Genomic DNA, 12,590 nt, shown 5'->3' with positions numbered 1-12,590 from the left:
AGTCATAAAATGCTGAATATTATAAAAAAGTATGAAGGTTATGAAAACCAAGAGATTCAAACCAAGAATAGTATAAAAGCTGAATGGTGAAAATAGCACAAAGTATGCAGGAGAAGAAGCACAGCGAAATTTAATTAAATACAAATTTATATATAAAAAAACATTATATTTTCATAAAATTGAAAAATAACAGCATGTTTATTGAGAGCAGAGATGGTCATAAAAGCTAACATCTGGCAGAGAGGAAGGATCTGTGATATCTCTCCTGTACACAAAGGACGCAGAATTCAGTTTTTAGTGGAAACTCATCATTATGACCAGAAGGAAAGGCTCAAAAACACCAATCATGTGTTTCATTTAGAGATGGCTCTACTGAAGTAAAGATACTTTTATTGAGAAGCACTTCTATATCTCTAAAATAAAAATAAAAAAACACCTGACTGCTGCACAGATGCATAACATCTCATAACTTTTTCCCCAAGAATCATGACCCTGAGAACAGAGTCCAGCTGATGGTTTTAGTGATATTTTCTCTGTCTGAAGCTGATTCGTTTCAGTCTGGACAGGTTTGCACTTAACACTGTGAGCTCCAATGATATTGTGAGTTTTAGGGTAAAAAAAAAACACACACAGACCACAGAGTGAAATGATTATTTCCCCCGTTCACTTTCATTTAACACAAAAGTAGCTATATTTTTCATTCTGCGCACTTCCCACACTCATCCATCTCTTCCCACCTCTGTTGAAAACTCGACTTATCTTAATTCATTCAGAAACCTTTCCTTTTTTAAATTCTCCTCTGCTTTGTTTTCCTCCCTTGTCATCTATTCTCTGTCCATCTCATACACACCTACACCCACTGCATCCCATTTATCTCATCCCTGTCTTGCTTTCCTCTCCATTATCATCGACACCTTGGTGACAAATTGAAAAACGAGCACTTTAACACGGTGAGCCGCCTCCTGCTAACAGAGCAGCTGAAATTAGTTTGGTGTTAACTTGTGAGTTTACTGCTGATCGTGCTGAACAGATGGGAACTTGAATCAATGATAAATATTTATGGAAGCTGGTAATAATTGTCAAGGTGAAAATTAACGCCGCGGCCAAAACTCCATCCATCACTGCTTGCATCTCATCTGCATTCCAACTTTGTTTCCAGGTGCATTTATTTGTTTCTCCATCTTGGTAACGAAACACGTCCAACGTTAGCTGACATTAAAGCCAAGACTAATAAATCTGACAGAAAGTTTTACAGCTCCCCACACTGCAAAAACACAAAGTCTTATAAAGTAGTGTTGGTCTTGTTTCCTGTGCAAAAATCTTAGTACACGTGTAATAACACAAAACCAACTTAAAACTAACTTTTAAGCAAAATATAGAGGTTTGTTTTAAATGAAATAAAATGATAAAAAACTCTTGAAAAACTCCTAAGCACTAACAAGTGCTTAGATCTTGACTGAAAAAGAAAACAAGCAACGCAACTTTAAAAAACAACTAGTTAATCAATATTTCTAAGTTGCATCTCCATTCTCCTTTTCTTCTTACTTGTAAGTTTTTTTTTGTCTCTTTTCACATGTACTAAGATATTCGCACTAAAAACTAGACCAAAAACAATTGGTAGGATTTTGTGTAAGAAATGCGCATCAGTAAACAGAAAGTTTAAATCATTTCTGAAGGCAACATTAATTCTCTCATGTGGAAATCAGTTAGAAATGAAAGTCAGGAGAAATTACTAAAGAGACACCAGGGAGAGAAAAAGCTTAAAGGGAAGCAAACGCATTTAGCGTCTGTTGCGAAGGAAGACGGGTAGGAGGAAACAGAAAACAGATGAAAGGAGAGAAAATGCAGGAAAGGACAGGAGCAGAAGGATGAACTTTCTCCAGAGCTCTTAAGCTCTAGTTACGTACTGTAATGAGCGGCAGTGTTTGCTGAGTTAACAATACGAAGTGCAAAGAAGGAGAGAAAACACACATGAAACCCAAAGGGAGGAGAGAGAGGGCAGAGGGACACACACAAACACAGCAGAGCAGCATGGAGCCAGCAGAGGAACCATCTGACCACCCAAAATAAACCAATTTACAGAAAAACAGCGAGGCTGGTGGGCGGCTTTTACTTTTTAAACCTCCATTAAATTAAATGAAACAAATCTGGCTTCTTTCTAATAGATTTCTAACCTGCATTTCTTTAATATTTCATGCTACTGGATGGAGAAACCGCAGTGAGAGCGATTCACTCACCTCAGCATGAGAAGTGCTGATGAAGGCATGCTGAGTATCACCTATGAACACATGAACAGGAAACTGAGGCTCTAATTCAAACAGGATCAGCTAAACTGGGCTGAAATGAGTTAGAAAATGTTGAACCTGGATTTTAGTTACACCATTTAAATATCAGAATTTCACATAATAAACCTAAAAGTATGGGTCCGTTTCATTAATCCAACATTTCTGTATAAAAATGTCTTTATTTATTAGTATGATATAATATTTTAATCTGTTTTTATTTGCTGTAGGCAGAAAATCATAATAAAGACTTAAAAAAGTGATTCTGTGCTATATAACGTGTTTTACTTGCTGAAATAAATGACGTTTGTAATAATCCAACGTATTCAGAATGATTGCACTGAAACTCCCTCGGTTTGTAAAATGCAAATTGAAAATGTATATGAATTATTCCTCAAACTGCAATGATTCTAAAACATACTGGAGACTTTTTGTCATAAACACAAGGACATTTTCATGACCTTTTCCCGTGGTTTGGACTTTGTTTCTGTACTTTTATAGGTGATATGAGGCAACAGATTACATTTCCTGGAAGAAGAAGAGCATGTGAGGTGAGGCCTGCATGCTCATCTATGTGTTGTGAATACTAATGCTAAAGATTGAAGCAATAATCTGAGCTATGCAGGTGTTTCTGTTCACATGTAAACAGTGAAAAAGTCTGTTTTTAAAATAGAAACTCAACAAAAGGCAGCACTAATCACCTCCCAGGGGTAAACGAACAGAAAGGACTGAGTTCGCTTCGTGTTCACGTTCACGGTTTGCATCGGCTTCACCTAAACACGGCCAAATCCCCGAGCTGATAAACACGTTTCCCAGGAAGCACTAATGAACGAACAGGCAAAGAAAAACAAATTTAACGCATGACGGGATCCAGCGGGATGGATGAGCAAAAGAATTTAAATAAATAAAATAATGTTGGGACTCTGGAAAATGAACTTTTGCGTAATTGAGATTACAACAGCTCAATTTTCCCAATTGATGACCATGTAATTATCACATTACCACGTATTAGCAATGGCTTGGTTTGGTCACGGAACATTTCTTTCACATGGGAAATAATGTTTTATTGTTAATTAGAGCAAAAAGGCGGCGGAATGAAAAAGTGTTGATATGGTGAAGAGTCTGTGCAGTGAATGTAAATATATTGGGGGACCGAGGAGCCAGAGCAGCGACGGCATGTTGACCTGCATGCACAACCATCACTAACCTCCACTGAGCGGGAGATTCTGGACTGAGGTTCCTGATCAGCAGCAGCAGAGATGAACGTCCAGAGTAAAGCTCCATTTGGATTAAATGCAAATGAAGTTGACTGCTACTTCAGTGTGAAGTTCAGAAATGGACAATGCTTATTTTATGGAATGGCTGCAAAAAACAGAATGTGTTTTTTTTTTGTTAAAACATATATTAGTTTCAATTTTATACACTGAATATCAGCCAGAAAGAAAAAAACAACAACATTAAGCTAAAAACAAGACAAGAAATAATATTTTTATTGTCCCTTCATACAATAATCTTGATCACTTTTCACGTTTTTTCATCTTGGAGAACATGAATCTAACTTAAACATATTTTATTTTGATTAGAAAACCAATAAAACAGATCAGTAAAGTGTTTGTTTTCAAACCTTTTGCTTCATTTTTGGACAGTTATTTCCTCTGATGTGAAACTGGAAGGATTTTTGCTCTCATTTTGTTTTCGTACTTTCGAACAGTTGTTATGGTGCGTAACCTTGGCAACTAGGTATTATTTTTACAACTGAGTAGCTGATTGGCATCTAAAAACCTGAAATAATACCTGAACTAAAACCTTACATCCCCAGGAAGTTGAAAAAGACGGTGAAAGGATGCAGAGAGAGAAAGAAAGAGGAAATTTAAATGACCGCTTCCATCCGGCGTGATGGGGAAGAATCACATCCCAGAGACATGATTGTTTTTCTGAATGACTTTCTAACCAGATAGAGATTTAAAGAGGAGCAGCAAAAGCAAATGAGCTGGGTTAGCAGTGCTTGCTAACATGTTGGCGTCTCATGAGGCTGCAGCACAGCAACAGTCTTCAGTCAGAGGCATCCTGACTGCTACTGGTTTACTACAACATTTAATTGGATTTATTTGGATTTGTATTTACTGGTTTTTAATCTGAAACTCCTAAACAACATTTACTGCAACCAAACACCTCCAAAAGAACCTAAATCAGTGCCGATGATCAAGTTTTGGACTTTAATCAGATACAAATGCAGTTTATTCTTTCAAAACTTTATTTGCAAAGTTTGAAATGGCCTTGAACATACAGCCAGAACTAAAATGAAGTGGATCAAGTCAATGGATGTTGCTGTGTTATTGTGACCTAGTCAAAGTTCAGATCCAAATACAACTGCAAAAAAAAAAAAGAAAAATGAATGAATATTTCAGTTTAGATGTGCAAAGCTGGATGTGATTTGAAACAAGACAGAGTATCTGAACATTAAAAGCACAACACTTATTTGTATTCTTAATTTGCTTCTTCGTTCTCTGTGTTTCCCATAAAGCTCTAAATTCTTCAGTAAGGATGTGGATGAGAGGTGATGGATCACCTTTCTGTCTTCACTCCAAAGGAAGGCCGTCTCATCAGAGAGCTTATATAACGTGAAGTCAGTGTCTGAACAAAGCCAGCCTTGTGCTAGTCAGAGACACCAGATCTGGACTTTTCCACATTATAAAGCACATCCATCACTCCCTCTCTGGGGTTTCGCTCTGGCAGAAAATCTCAGGTTGTTTTGTGCTTTGATACTGAAAGTAAACAGCATGAAAGGACATCTGCAGAAACACTGTGAGAGGTTACCCGTCAGAAAATCTGAAGGTGGGAGGTTTTAGGGGAATTATATTCAGGCAGTTCCTGACTTGTTTTCCAGCATCCTCCTCGCTTTTCTCCTTTTATATCTCTGCATCTCTATTCTATTACCTTTTATCTCCTCTCTACGCTTCTCCCCGTGTCTTACTCCGGAGCCAAGTATTTATCATGCAGGGAACACGGGCGGCGCTGCTGGTAATATCTTCATTCCCCTACCTGTGGTTTTCCATTTCATTTACGCTCCATCTCTCTCTGGCTCTCCGAGATTTCAGAAAAGGCTCTCACCAACGAGACACACAAACGTCAGAATTAGATTTTTTTCCCCACTGTAGGTAATTGTCTAATTTAAAAATGGAAATGTTTCATAATTTTTGGGATAAAATTATAAATGCATGCATGGCGGAGTGCTAATCTATCAAACTGTTCCTCATTTAGGCATCAGATCAGCGTTTAAGTCTCACAGCATGTTAACCTTTTTAACAGAAACTGAATCCGTCTGACAGTCGAACCTCCAGAACAATAAAACCTTTTTTCTAATCCATACGGAGCAGCAGAGATGAAATATGGAGAAATTACTGTAAATTAGAGGAGAGGAGCTGCTGGCAGAGAACTGGAGCCGCATTAAAGCAAACAGGTGGGAGATTCTGGAGAGATTTTAGCTGCAGATGCAGATTGTTTCTAAACCTTCAATTAAGTTTGGGGTCGTCTTACTGGTTAGTCTGGAAAAGTCTGGGTTTAGGTTTCAGCCAAAGTAAATGCAGAATATGGACGAATTTCTGGAGCTCAAGATTTTATTTTCTATTTAAATGATCCGGGCTGCACAGTGGTGCAGTTGGTAGAGCTGTTGCCTTGCAGCAAGAAGGTTCTGGGTTTGATTCCCGCCCCGGTCTTTCTGCATGGAGTTTGCATGTTCTCCCTGTGCATGGTGGGTTTTCTCCAGGTACTCCGGTTTCCTCCCACAGTCCAAAAACATGACTGTCAGGTTAATTGGTCTGTCTAAATTGCCCCTAGGTGTGAGTGTGTGTGTGCATGGTTGTGTGACTCTGTGTTGCCCTGCGACAGACTGGCGACCTGTCCAGGTGACCCCGCCCCTCACCCGGAACGTTAGCTGGAGATGGGCACCAGAACCCCCCCCGACCCCACCGAGGGACAAGGGTGCAAGAAAATGGATGGATTTAAATGATCCATCAATTTGCCCTTTTGTCCGTCCATCCGTCCCTGTGTGTGTGTGTGTGTATGCTTATTATTCCTCTGACTTTGAAGCTCTGAGTAAAGATGTCAGAAGTCAGAGCTGCTGCTCGATCCTTTACTTTCTTAGTTTTATCATTTGAGCTGCGCAGCATGTAAAAGTGTAAATAGAAGCTGAAAGTCGAATGACGGTGATTCTGAGTGATGTGCAGCTGAAGTAACATCACACTATGAACAAGACAAAAAACAAAAAGCTGTTTTCAGTGCAGCCTAACAAAGGTCAAGGACTCACTGATTATGAGTGTTTGTGGAACAATTTAGTAATTAATGAACAAAATGAAAACGATCATCCTTAGTGGAGATGATGAAAGGGAAACACGGCTGGAAGAAGCAAGAAACAGAAAGAAACTCAGAATCACAGATCGCAGCAAAAAACCCGACAGGAGCCACAAGGAAAGCAACGACTCTTTCTGGTCCGCATTGCCAAAATTTCTCCAGAGCATCCTAACCTCCATGAGAAGACGATTTCGCTCTCAAAGGTAAAGGATCGCAGGTCTCGCCTGAAACCTTTGGCAGCTCAAATCTCCAGTTGCAGGATGCAGACAGTAATTAGCTCTTCAACCTCAGAGGACAAACACTCCACCAGCCAGACAGTCTCAGCCTGATCCCCAAAGCAGCAGAAAAGAGCTGCACGTTGACATGATTTGGATTTATTCAGACAACGGACACACGTCCACACACACACACACAGCCGGGGCAGCGACAGAGCGGGGACTAATGGAGCTGTAAAAAATAAAGAAGGCTTTAAGAAAACCAAGCTGTGTGACTGAGTGTGCTCTGCAGCCAGCGGCTCGTTTGATGTTTTCATGACCGCGGCTTTTACGACTCAAACCTGATTATCGGCTCAGAACCACAGTCTGGACCATCACAGCCTGCACGATGCTAATGGGGGGTAATGACACGGACTTTAATTGTTGTGCTGGCAAATCTAGCACTGCTAGATAAAACACACCAACATGCGAGCGAACACTTCAGAGCACCAAACCCGAGAAATACGCCACAGTCACACATTATAAACACCTTCAAGACACACAGCGTTGATCCAAAGGTGTCATAAGCCTCAGTGTGGTAAAATATGATAAAGAGTAATTATGCAAAAACACTGGCAAAGACAGAAAAACTCATTATAAATGTAATTAAAGTAGACATGGGAAGTGTGGAGCTTGTTTTCAGTATTTACAGGTTTGTGCAGGTGTGAAAGAAGAGTAAATATTTGTGTTTTCAGACTTGTTACACTGTATAGTAGATCTATTTGTGGTATTTAAACTCCACAGCCACTCATGAACAGATAAAATCCATAAATACTTGAGATGCTCTTTAAAAACAGACTATTTTACCAGTTCAAACACTAAATAAACCTTAATATTTATTCATAATAATAGCTGTAGCACTACCGCAGAAGCTAACATCTACAGTCTTCTGTATTTCCTCTCTTAGGGATTCAACCAATCAGTGCCAAGAAAAATAAATGTCGCTCCTGGATTGGCTGCTTTGCAAGCGCCAGCCAATAGCACCAAGTGGCATTGAACTGAGATATTTCAGCTTCCAAAGCCTCATTTTATTTTGAAATCTTTCTACAAAAAACCCTGCAACTTTGCTAATTCTGAGCCTCAAATAAACGGAGGCCGACTGTCTGGACAAAATGATTTTCCCTTCCATTCAAAGTATTTCATTCAGGTGAGCTCATCACCTCCATCATCAAATATTTGTGAAGATTGGGTCGAGATTTCTAAATGATCAGAATGATCAGAGGCTCCTGAAACACTGGAAAACTGAACTTTGCCTCAATCTGAAGGTTAAAAAACACATTAAAGACAATAAATGTCTTTGGTGTTGAGCACATGTCTATTTACTCAAGAATTTAGTTTTTAATTTGAAAATGTTGCTCATTTTGTGAATATATAGTTTTCAATTAAAATTACACAACAAGCAATTAACCTGATAAAAAAAATTATCACCACAACATTTAACTTTTTGCAAATTTAAATTATTTAGACATAAAATGTTGCTTTTGAGGATCATTCAGCAACTTCATGTTGTCCTTCTGGTTCTTTTTAAGTTTTAAAACCTGGTTTCATAATGGAGGAAAATGCTCTGAATGTCTCACCTTTGTGCTGCAGCGAATGACGGTACTGATGCTGCTGAACTCAAAAATGATTGACGTGTTTATGTTGTACCAAAAAGCACATTTAGTTTTTTGATTTTTGGATAAACTCTCCACAGAGAGTCAACTGGAACATGTCAGGATAAAGGAGCAGTGCAGAGTTTCAACAGCTCACAGCACAGAAATGATGTTTCTCATCAGTTCAACAAAGTCATCTCACTTAAATTCAGCCAATACTTTGAAATTGATTAAATGAACATCCTTCACATTTTACGGTGAAACAAATTACACACTTGGGCTTTCCGTCGATGGCTTTAACTGGTGCTTTATCCAGCCCTCATTAGACCAGTTACAGCTGCTAAGTATAACATTTTTACATCGATAAATCATTACGGCCGTCAGTGTTATTACAGTACACAAATGAGACGGGTACTGACAAGATTAGCAGCCTTATTGACTGCTTCCAAGCCAAGTAATGAAGTGGCAGAAGGCCTTATAAGAAAGGTGGTGACAATTACGGGAGCCCGCTGTGAGCTGAAGGCGCCTGATTTTCTCTGCTGGGTTCTTTTGTTGCTTACTGTAATTAGACCAACATATAACAAGTGATATGACAGTGATGTATGGAGGTTTAGCAGCTTCTGTGTGACGTGAATCCAGGCTGGATGAGTCGTTCAGACTCGCAGCTCAGCAGGAGGTTTTCCTCACATGACTCACTTATATGTGCTGTGTTTCTGCATGCGTGACTGGAAACCACGATCTTCGTGGAACTGCAGGTAGAACTGGCTGAAATTTGAGTGAGAAATGTGGATTTTAAAAATCGTGTCGTGTGGGGATCCTGTATTCCCTACCGTCAGGTTTCCTCAGAGCGCTCCAGTCGTTTCGGCAGATGGCTGCTGGAACCCGAACCCGGTCTGGTTCTGATGCTGGTAATGGTTTCTGGAACTGGGAAGCTGCATCAACTCTTCACTTGGTTTGCTCAGGCAGCATTTTACTAATTGGCATTTTATGAATTCCTGAACCTGATTGTTGGGAATTGCATTACGACCAGATTGCAGAAGACTCCAGTTTTGCTGACGGACTGTAAATATGAATCGATTAAATGTAACTGGGTTAGAACTGGACCTGTTTGTTATTATTCTCAGAGGTGGATGTTTATATAGGTTCTGTTTGATATAAATAAGCTGACCTGAGTTAAACTGAAATGTGAGGAGAATCGTGTTTGGGTTAGTTTATATCAGAGCCAGCAGCTCGGCATCAGCAGGGGGTTTGGGTCCATAGTAATCAGGTGGTTCATTAGCATAATAAAAGGAAGTTGTTGTGATTCATCTCCTCATCACCTCTTCACCTCGCTGACAGATGGCATCCAGGAAGGTTAGGAAACAGAATCAGAAATAAACGGCCATTTGTTGGTTTATTGGAGGAAAAGACAAAGAGATTGGGAGAAAATGAGAAGCAGCGTGGATGCAACACTCTGGGCTCAGGTGTTTTCCTTCAGTTCCTGTGACATTTACGTCTCATTTGGTTTGTGGCTGCAGCTGCTGTGGCAAATGTTGGAGGAAGTTTGCATGCAAGTGTGAGATCTCGCTACCCTTAAGGTGAAAGCTATCCAAAGTGACAAGTTGTAGCTGTAATCACAGCTTTAAAACCTGCGTCAGTCACACTGAAAGCTCATTTTTAACTCCATCCACGACAAACAATCTGAGATGAAGCAAGACAACATCAGGACGACAGCCTAATTATGCACAGAGAGGCGAAGGAATCCGAGCTTTGAGAAGCCCAGGAGAGTACAAACAGCTCATCAAACTGTCCTCACCTGAGGTCTCTGGAGGGCGATAGGCACAGAACGACTGAGTGAGGGGCTGCGCAGCAGACAGACTCACACAGTCTGAGCAGAAATGTGAAATACTTCCACAAGCTTTTCACTGCACACCATCACACGGTTGCAGAGACAAAAACACACAAACGCACAGAGAGAGGCAGATGGGAACCTCGGGCTTCACAGGTGGCAGCTGCATTTCAAGCAGGTACTGCTGCCAGTGGCCAGTGCAGAGAAACAAAATCCAAACACAAGTTAAAGTGTCATGTGCAAACATCAGCCATCAGTTTCCCCGTTCCTTGCAGGATAATGTTTTTCTCCAGCCAGCAGAGCGTGAAGCGCCTCAGGTGTGCCGCGTTCGGCGGCTGCAGCCCGTAAACGGCCGCCATGAAAACACAACACTGGGAGGCACAGACACAGACATCTGTCACGTTTCCAGCCATGTCTGCAACATTTCGGCGCAGGACGTTTCATATTCCTCATGGCGCAGCGTAAATGTTTTACATCCTCTTTCATTTTTAAACCTCCTACTTGTCAGACGACGACTTTAATAATTCAAAACACTAATATTAGTGTAATATCCGCTGGAAAGATCAGCAGCTTGTTTCCCTCCTACACACATTTTGCTTATATTTTTCCAGAGGATGACAGATGGGAACCGGTTCAGCTTTCTGTTGTTTACACATTAATCTTATTATTGACTTCAGATCAGAAGCAAAGATTGTTTGCAGATGCGTTTTTAATCCCCGCAAGATGAGAGACAAAAAAAAACGTGAATCCAGAATATTATGTACATTTCTTAGAAAGTTAAAAATGTATAAAAATCTTTTATCCGTTGCATTGAAAAGTGGCTTAATTCGGGTAAATCCACAAACTCTTCTTCATCCATCCATCCATTTTCTTGCACCCTTGTCCCTCAGTGGGGTCGGGAGGGTTGCTGGTTCCTCTCCAGCTAACGTTTCGGGCGAGAGGCGGGGTCACCCTGGACAGGTCGCCAGTCTGTCGCAGGGCAACACAGAGACACACAGGACAAACAACCATGCACACACACACTCACACCTAGGGGCAATTTGGAGAGGCCAATTAACCTGACAGTCATGTTTTTGGACTGTGGGAGGAAACCGGAGTACCTGGAGAAAACCCACCATGCACAGGGAGAACATGCAAACTCCATGCAGAAAGACTGGGGCCGGGAATCGAACCCAGAACCTTCTTGCTGCAAGGCAACAGCTCTACCAACTGCGCCACTGTGCAGCAAACTCTTCTTCAGTGCGACTTAATTTTTAATACATGGAGAAAAGATGATTTCCTGGCTATGCAAAAACAGAAACCTATAAAAGTTAATATTCTATTTTAATCAGAGTAAAACATAGGTGCAATTTGGAGGTGTGGCTGATACTGCCCACCCAGAACCAAAGCGCCAATGGAGAGTCCAGAACAATACAGATTTATAGTACAAAACTATTTATTGGGATAAAGATAAAAAATGAAGCAGGCAGTTTTATAATAATAATAATAATAAATAATAATCAATTATTGTCAGCCTAATCTGGTAAGTATGTGTGCAAAATACATCAAGCATTCAAAGAGCTTAAAATATAAATATCTGCTGTGAACTGTAAACACAAACTTTATTCAGCTGTAGAGTTTATTTATGCTCAGATGATGGGAAACTGTCACCTCTTTCACTTTCCTTCATCCGTAATTAGCAACATTCTAGACTTTCTGTTCAATATTCGCTAATTAGTTTGTGTGTAAACACCTTATGGCGTTGTGAAAATTACGTTTAAATGGATTCTGTTATCATGTAGTTTAAATCCATATCTCTAGCCCTGCATGATAGGATTGTTGAAAAAAAAAAAAAAAAAACGTTTTCAGGTGAATCTTAAATATAAACATCGAGGAGAGAAATCAGACAGCATAACCTAACGGTGTGTAGCAGCTAAAACCACTGAGTACAAACTGTTCTGCTCTTTAAATAGTGAATTCTTTAGAAAATGATGAATAATCGCAGAAACTCTCTGTGGAACATCAGGATATGTGGTGCAAAAATATTTAACTATTTTACACACTGTGGTGTTAAACCTCAGAGTTTCTCACTCGGATGTCGTGAAACAGACCAACACAAAGAAATGCAGTAAAAGGATTTATGACTTTCGACATTCACTGAGAAATTCACCCAGATGTAAGTCATTATTGTAGCTTTTTAAAAGACCTTAACTACAAATTATTCATGAAAACTTTTCCTGTTAGCCGATTTATTTCCAGAGCATATGTGAAATATTTTAAATTAAAACAGTTATCACTGCTGCGA

At 39.9% G+C, this 12,590-nt stretch overlaps 1 protein-coding gene and 1 long non-coding RNA gene across 5 annotated transcripts in view; one reads left to right on the top strand and one right to left on the bottom strand.

The window, feature by feature from the left end:
* pvrl2l (PVR cell adhesion molecule related 2 like) overlaps positions 1 to 12,590 on the bottom strand; it is a 328,950-nt gene that overhangs the window by 39,025 nt on the left and 277,335 nt on the right. The gene's annotated exons all lie outside the window — the stretch shown is intronic.
* On the top strand, positions 2,458 to 5,073 carry LOC103472956 (uncharacterized). The gene is made up of 2 exons (XR_534950.3): positions 2,458 to 2,833; positions 4,807 to 5,073. It is a non-coding gene; the product is annotated as an uncharacterized LOC103472956 (long non-coding RNA).

This window comes from Poecilia reticulata, chromosome 11 (assembly GCF_904066995.2).
Source record: "Poecilia reticulata chromosome 11, P_reticulata-male-v2, whole genome shotgun sequence".
Taxonomy (NCBI): Eukaryota; Metazoa; Chordata; class Actinopteri; order Cyprinodontiformes; family Poeciliidae; genus Poecilia; species Poecilia reticulata.
This window is presented reverse-complemented; position numbering and strand designations above follow the sequence as displayed.